We start from the raw sequence: 7,877 nt of genomic DNA on the forward strand, positions 1-7,877 counted from the left end.
GGTTCAAGAACCTCACCTTTCACCACAACCACATCATTCCCCCCAACACCATTCACCACACTACCAACCACCACCCCAACCCTTCACCTATGGCATGCCCACTTCCTCCGTCGATTATAACATTGACCCTCATGCCCCTTATGACTTTTCGGCTTTTCGGAGCCAACTTGACCATATAGGGAGGGGGCAAGGGAGAGTTGAGGGCATGGTGCAAAATCTAGACTCTAGGTTAGGCACTTTGGATAGACGGGTGGGTGACGTAGAGAGGAACCTCGGGAGGGGTTTATACCCAATGTACGATAACTATGCACGCCGAGGGGCTATCCCCCCCGAGGCATTAGTTCCCGACTGGTTCCAATACCCTCAAGGAGGGTATACCACCCCGGGAGATTTTGGTACATATGTGGACTACTCTTCAGTCCATGGATATGGGGGGTGATGCTTCTTTTGGGGGTATGGGGGGAAATGTAGACCCTAACTATTTTGCAGGTGGTTCTGGCTACGATGGTGCTGGAACGAGCCAGGGTGGTGCCGGTTCGAGCTATGGAGGAGGCTATGAGAGGATGGATGATGATGAGGAGTAGCTTCTCATAGCTACCCTCCCAAGTCAATGAGGGCATTGCTTGCTTTGGCTTGGGGGGAGATTTCTTGTATATATGGTAACTCTCTCTCTTTTCTCTATTTATTGCTTTTCTAGTATAGTTTTTATTGCTTTCTAGTGTAGTTTTTATTGCTTTCGTTCCTTTATGAAAAAAATACAAAAAAATTGAAAAATAAAAAAATTCAAAAATACGTTCCAATGAATTGTAAATCATGCTTCCCTGTGTCCCATAATTGGAAAATATTGTTTTGATTCTTGGTATATGATAATGAGCTTTGTGAATTTGTTAATCATGATTTGAAGTTTAATTGTTTGGATTCCTAAACATGCGTCAATTTTGCCAACTATTTGTGAATATAGTGCTTGACTAGTTAATTTGGTTAGGAATGTGTGATAGTTCCTGGTATGTCAAGGAATTTGAGTATTGGTTTGCAACTATTAGTAATATTTTTATGACTCAATATTATGCACATTAAGGAGGACGAAGGCTTTTGTTCTCTTAGGTAGCCTTCAGACGATATTAGATACATTTGTTCCCTTCTTGTTACCCATGTTGTTGCTTGTGCCCTTTTATTGTTTATTTAGACACATTACAAGCCTATATGAGCCCCATTGGTTACTAATCCCAAGCTTGGCTTGGGGGAGCTATTAGTTGGTGAAGTGAGGGAGTTGTGGTGTGCATATCATTTGCACAATGTGGGAATAAAAGAAGAGTGTTTGTTCTTTTATATTTTAATTGGAAAATATTGATGTTTTATGTTTTAAAGTTGAAAATTTCCAATATGAGTCAAAAAGAAAAAAAGAGCAAGGAAAAAAAGTTGTTTCATATGTTCAAATGTTCGATTTGAAGGTTGCTCAAGAAAAAAAAAAAAGGAAAAAATTCAAAAGAAAAAAAAAAGTTCAAGTTAAAAAAAAATGAAAGAAAAAGAATAAGTACTTCAAAGTTTGTTTTAATTCACTCTATTTCCTATTATCATATTTTGGGATTGAATATGTAAGTGTTGGGATTGTGTTGTGTATATGATTGTTTGGTGAAATTTTGTGGAGTTGAGTTGTGATTGGAGATGTTTTGGCCATCACTTGTTGTGACCTTGGGTTTTATTAGGATATGGCTCCCTTAAGCATGGCTTTACTCTCACATCTTCCTAAATATTTCCTACCCTCTACCCTAGCCTTACATTACAAGCTTTAAAGACCTTCCGACCTTTGTGCATAAGAGTTGTATGAATGTGAAAGTGTTGTTTATCAATGCAAGTTATGATTTGACATATTTCGAGTCGACTAGTAGGTTGAGCGTTCATTGTTTTAAACACACGAGAGTGTGAGTTGGGAGGGCATTGTTCACGAATAAAGGGGTTGGTTGGAGAGCGATCGAGTACATCTTTTACTCACCACATAAATGAGAGTTGAGTGTGTGAGCACTAGTCTTGAATTCTATATGCTCATGTGGTTTGCTCTACTTGACAATTGTTGGGGAGGAAGGATGATTAGATGAATGAGATTGATTGACATTGAAGCATGTTCATTAGATTTTTCTTGAATCGTTTGTGATTGATTTTGTTTATTGGGATGAGGCATGTTTTATATGTTCATTGATGAGCTCTTTGCTTAGGGACAAGCAAAGGTTTGGCTTGGGGGAGTTTGATATGTCGAATTTATATAGTGTTTTACCCCCGTCCCATGGTCATAATTAGTGGTGTTTTTGGCTCTTTAGAGCCACTTTTATTACTAATTTGTGTTTTCTAGTGTTTTGGTAGTTTTGCTTGAGTTTTGTAGGAAATTGCACACTTGGAGCGTTTTCCGGGTTTTTCACGAAGCAACTACAAGCATTAGGAGGACACGACCGTTTTTGAAGCCCGGGACCGGTGAGAGCCGGTGATTAAGGGCTCAGTATGTGATACCAGGGCAATTGGATCGAGTATTCAAGACCCGCAGAGGAAATCCGGATAGGGCCGAAGAATCGAGCCCAATCGAAGTCCAAGCCTCGAAGAAGAAGCCGGGCCCGATCTGGCAAGCATACGCCCGATCGGGCGGGCGCGCACAGATCAGCACAAAGAAGAAAGGCGCGCCCGATCGGGTGAGTGTAGGCTCGATCGGGCGCGGCACACCAGCCAGGGCGGAGAAAAAAGGTGGGCCCGATTGGGCGGCCCTTTGCCCGATCGGGTGCGTGTTTTTTAGGGACCTGATTAGTTTTTGTTTAAGGATTTGTATTAGGGATGTTTAAGTACGATTTTTGTACATAATTTTTGATTACCTTCTCTTTTAGATTTTCTCTCTCTACTTAGAATATTTTCTCTCTCTTAACTCTCTCAACATTGTTCTTAATTCCATTCATTAATCCAGATTTATTTTGGTAACAATTTCTTCTCTTTTAATTTCAGTTATTTTATTTAATTCTTTCATTATGCCTTGCTTTATTGATTTGATTAGTTTAGATTTAATTATGCTTGAGTAGTTTTATTTCTAGGGTTTATGGGGATCTAATAAATAATATGAAGGGGTAAATTTGTGATTGTTGATTATAAATGCTTGATTAATTTCCTATTGATTGATTTAATGCTATGCAATTAAGTTCGGACTGATTTAATTGTATGAGTTTAGCAATATTAATTCGAGATTCGACAGATGAGAATTGATGTTTAGGCTTAGTTTCAATAGGCGGACTAATTATAAATGGTTAAGTCGAGATTCGACAGATGAGATTTAATACCGGTAAATTAACTCTGTGATTATAATACGTAGCGATAGCCCTTTATAATCTGATTAATTGATGCTTGATGATTGCTTATTATGATTTTCCCTGGAATATTGTTTATTAGTGAACCTATGCCCTAGGTTTCCCTTTATTGATTTAAACCCTTTTTATTCTTTTCCTACTTTTACTTTTAGTATTTAATTACATTTTTACAACAAACTGTTACTTGATAATTTAGATTGCATTTAAATAATTAGGAGTAAATTGACTTGTTTCCTCTGTGGTTCGACCCTTCTTCCCTATCTACATAGTCAGTGGATTTAGGTTTATTTTTGATTAGGTGAATACGACTTGAGCCTGTCAATCACAAACAAAAATGGAGGTATATATTAACATATTAGGTCATTAGATACATAATTAGTGATGACTTTAAGGTCATCAATACAATAATGTACTTTAAAAATAATTTTAAATTTTTAAATAGGTGTTAACCCTTATATAATTTAGCCATTACCCAGATATATCAAGATAGTAATATCCAAACGCTTGATTGATAATTACAAATTAAAAAAATACAGAAGGACATGATTCCATACAGAAATGGTAATTTATAAAAACATATTAAGTCATTACAGATAGAGACAATTATGAGTTCAAGGTCAACAAACAACTTAAAATTACCTGAAATAACACCTTGAACGTCCATCCTAAACTTTGTTGTCTCTCGGACCTCAGTCATAACATCATCAGTGAAGATGTCCGGCCTAATGTGCTTAAGCATTTCTTGCACAACAATGCTGTCAAACATGTTAGCTTTAAGGTTTCCATGCCCATCTTCCACACCGATATCATCCTCAATTTCTTCATCAATTCGCTTTCGAACACGAGCATGCTTAACCTATTTATTTACCCATTGTTTTGCCGTCACATCATATTTGTAACCCAAAGCATTAGTAATTGTCTTTTTGTTGAATGGTGCTTTTGGTCAAGGTTGCATTACTTCATCAAAAAAATCCACACCAAAATACTCAAAAACTTTGGTCAACCACATCTCATAGGGAAGGAATAAAGCTTTCTTTGTTCCCTTTTGATTTGCAATCATGTAGTCAATCATCATCCTTGGCATATTCATCCTCACACCGACAAGTATAAAGTACATTACCAACGTGTCAAGGTATGTTAAGGAAGACACTATACCATTGCGGCAATTGAAATTATAGAAAAGAATCAAATGCAAAAGACGAGTAGGCAGTGGAAGATCATTAAATTCTGCTTATTATGTCTATCAGGGTCCTCTTCCATTAGCACAAGATTGTGACATTTCTTTTGATCAAATGCCTCAATATTACTCTATCTCTTACTCGGTAGAACGACGTTATAGACACCCATTTGTGTCTCCCCAAAACCAAACCCAGTGATGAATACTTTTCACGTCGAATCATAATCGAATGAAGTGAAAGTGTGAAAAGTCTAATGTTGCGGTTAGTTTTAATTCTCTTCTTTCTCTCTGTTTTCAAAAACCTATTTTATGAAAAAATCAAATCCAGTTTAGTTTGGTCCATGGAAAGGGTTCGAAAAGAGCTTTCCAACGATGTATTATAAGCCCAATTCCGATGAATAATGAGGAAGTTGTGGCTAAATTACTAAATTGGGCCCGATTTAATCTTTATATGCGGCCCAATGATCTAGAGGATGGCCTATTATGATTTATCATTCCTAATGCAATTAGGATTGATTATAGTCTTCTAGAAGGTTCTTTTGAATCCTAATGTGATTAGCATTGATAATTGAGTTTTAAGAGTTTTATTTAGAATAAAAGAAGTGTTTTAAAGGAAATTATAGTTTTACCCCTCGTACGCTTAAATTTTATCAAAATATGAAAACGCATGAAAAAACTGCCTACAGCGCCGCACCACAGGTAACCTGGTGACAGGCCTGTTGCTGCGGCGACACGTCTGTCACGTGGCGACAGAGGCATGTGTGGCGACAGCGTCGTGTTTTATTCTTCTCGAAAATCTGATTCCTTTTTCATCATATTCCGGCTGATTTTCATTATAAATAGCCTCCTTAAACCTCCGTTTTTAATAACTAACTCTCATCAAGAAATTCTTGATACTCTCTCTCTCTCTCTTATTCTAAACCAACCTTTTTACAAAAAAAATTCCGCATTCACAAGATCTAGACACCTCTAGCATAATTCGAAGTTGCCTTTGCCCTAGACGTGAAAGGTTTGATATTTCTGAGGGTTTGGTCCCAAATCTAGCCTAAACTTTCTTAATTCTCTATTTCAATTATTTAATTTAATTGTTTTGATTTATACTTTTCCTTGAAGTTACTAACGTGTGTATTTTGTTATTAGAAAGAGATACGAGGCATCCAAGTAAGTACTTTAATTGTTTAATTGATATTATGATATAGAAATCATGCTAGATTGTTATTTTGATTCCTAGTATCATGTTAGGATGTTTTCCTTAGTATGATATTTAGGGTGATTTGCTTATATCAATTATGATTTCTATGATGCTTCCTATTTTCTTTCCTAATATTCATGTTAGTATCATGTTAGGGCTTAAGCTTTGATCTTTGATGTTTAGTGACATGCTAGGGTTTGTTATTAATCTTGTTAGTATCATGCCTAGGATCTTGCTATTATTATGCTTTAACATGATTATGATTGTTATTTTGGTTATTATTATGTTGCTTGATGTTATATTTATTGTTATTGCTTGATCACACCTTTTATGCATGTTTAAAGGGAATTTGTACTTGCAATCACACTTAATAAGATAATTAATAATCTTGTTTAGGATTAATATGATTATAATTCAAGTGATTGCTAATAATAGTTTTATTTGTGCATTAACATTCAACCAACATAGATTAAACATGTTTAGGGTAAACCTATTGATTGCCTGTTATTCTGACAGCGCACATGAATACGAGCAGAATAAAGTAGAGGCCTATAATTAGGGCTGGTTCTTTCTCTTTTAAATTGGATTTTTACCTTCATCCCCGAACTTTCAGTTTTAGTTCCAAACCTATTGCAGTTGACGATCTCATGGATCGTTAAGGGGTGTAACCTTCACCCTGTGAATGGTTTACAAGTTCCTAAAACTTGTTGGCGACTCTTTTGCTCTAGCTTCTTTCCCTTTGGACGCCACCATGCTTAAGTGTATGATCACAATGGGGTTCAATTTTGGGGTAATGCTTGAAATATTCCCTACAGGCGTGCACTCTAATTTGCGGGATTTTCAAGGTTTTGCTCAATACAGATTCATCTAACTTTATCTCTTTTCCCTTTACCCAAGTGTATAATACTCCCTCCTTTTTGTTGGCATGATTAAAGTGAGTTTAGAATTGGCGAACAAGGTCACGGTATATAGGATGATGTTCTGTTAGCAACTTTGTCCCAGCCTTGGTTTTTAAACCATTGTTGTATAAAACCAGCATGGGTTTCGGCAAGGGATTTGAAGTCTACATGTCGCCCACAACAAATTAACCGATTACTGAATGTCTTGTAGAATAACTCACGGTACAGGTTAGTTCGGAATCATTCATCACCTTTCGGTGCTTGGTCAGTGCTACCACCTGCTATAGAACTGTAGAAGTGGCTGCAGTTTTCCTTGTTGCTCTTTTATTTGGAGGGGAAGCTTCTTCAAGCCCAACCATCTTTGCCCATATTCTTGGTCTCTTGGGTGGTCGCCTTGCTTGTTGCTTTAATCTAACCATTTTTCTGGAAAAAAAGCATAAAGTCTTGTAAGAAATACTGGTGTACCAATGAACAGTTGAATATTTCATTCACTTTCAAATGCAGACATCTGTACACCAATGGAATAAAGGATCATTACCAAGGTTACCAAAACAATGTATTCACTGTCATAGGAAACACATGTATAGACTTAAACCACAAAGGGTCATTACATATGAAAAACTAAATAAGGCATATTCTTTCAAAGGCAAAAATATTTACACCAAAATAATAAATGATCATTACCAAAGGAAAACATGACAAGTCATTTACTTTCAAAGGATACCAGGTATAGATTAAAATAACAAAGGGTCATTATCAACTGAACAAGGCATTTAATTCTAAAGGAAAACAGGTGTAGATTAAAATAACAAAAGTTCATTACATAAGAAAACAAAACAATGCATTCAAAGGCAAACATGTATAAACCAAAATAACAAATGGTCATAACCAAAAGGAAAAGCAAAAAAGCATTCACTGTTAAAGGCAAACATATATTGACCAAAATATCAACAGATCATTGCCAATAAAAATAGAAGGGTGAAGTTACTTTTTTTTAAAGTCGGATTGGAGTAGTGTCAGTGTCAATCCAAAAAAAAGAAAAGAAAAAACAGAACAATGTAATACTTGCTAAAATATTGTCAATTTTTGTCAAGAAACCAACACTAATTTGTAATATATTAGTATATTAAAGTAATTTCCAGTAGTATACATTGCTCTTGTAACAGCAAAATTCATATTAGATAAAGTAATTCCATTAGATAAATTAATATTAAATCAGTTGCATACTTTGCAAAATAGAGGGGTCACCAACAAACCAAACTCGACGATTC

The sequence above is a fragment of the Chenopodium album genome, chromosome 8 (assembly GCF_948465745.1).
Source record: "Chenopodium album chromosome 8, dcCheAlbu1.1, whole genome shotgun sequence".
Taxonomy (NCBI): domain Eukaryota; kingdom Viridiplantae; phylum Streptophyta; class Magnoliopsida; order Caryophyllales; family Amaranthaceae; genus Chenopodium; species Chenopodium album.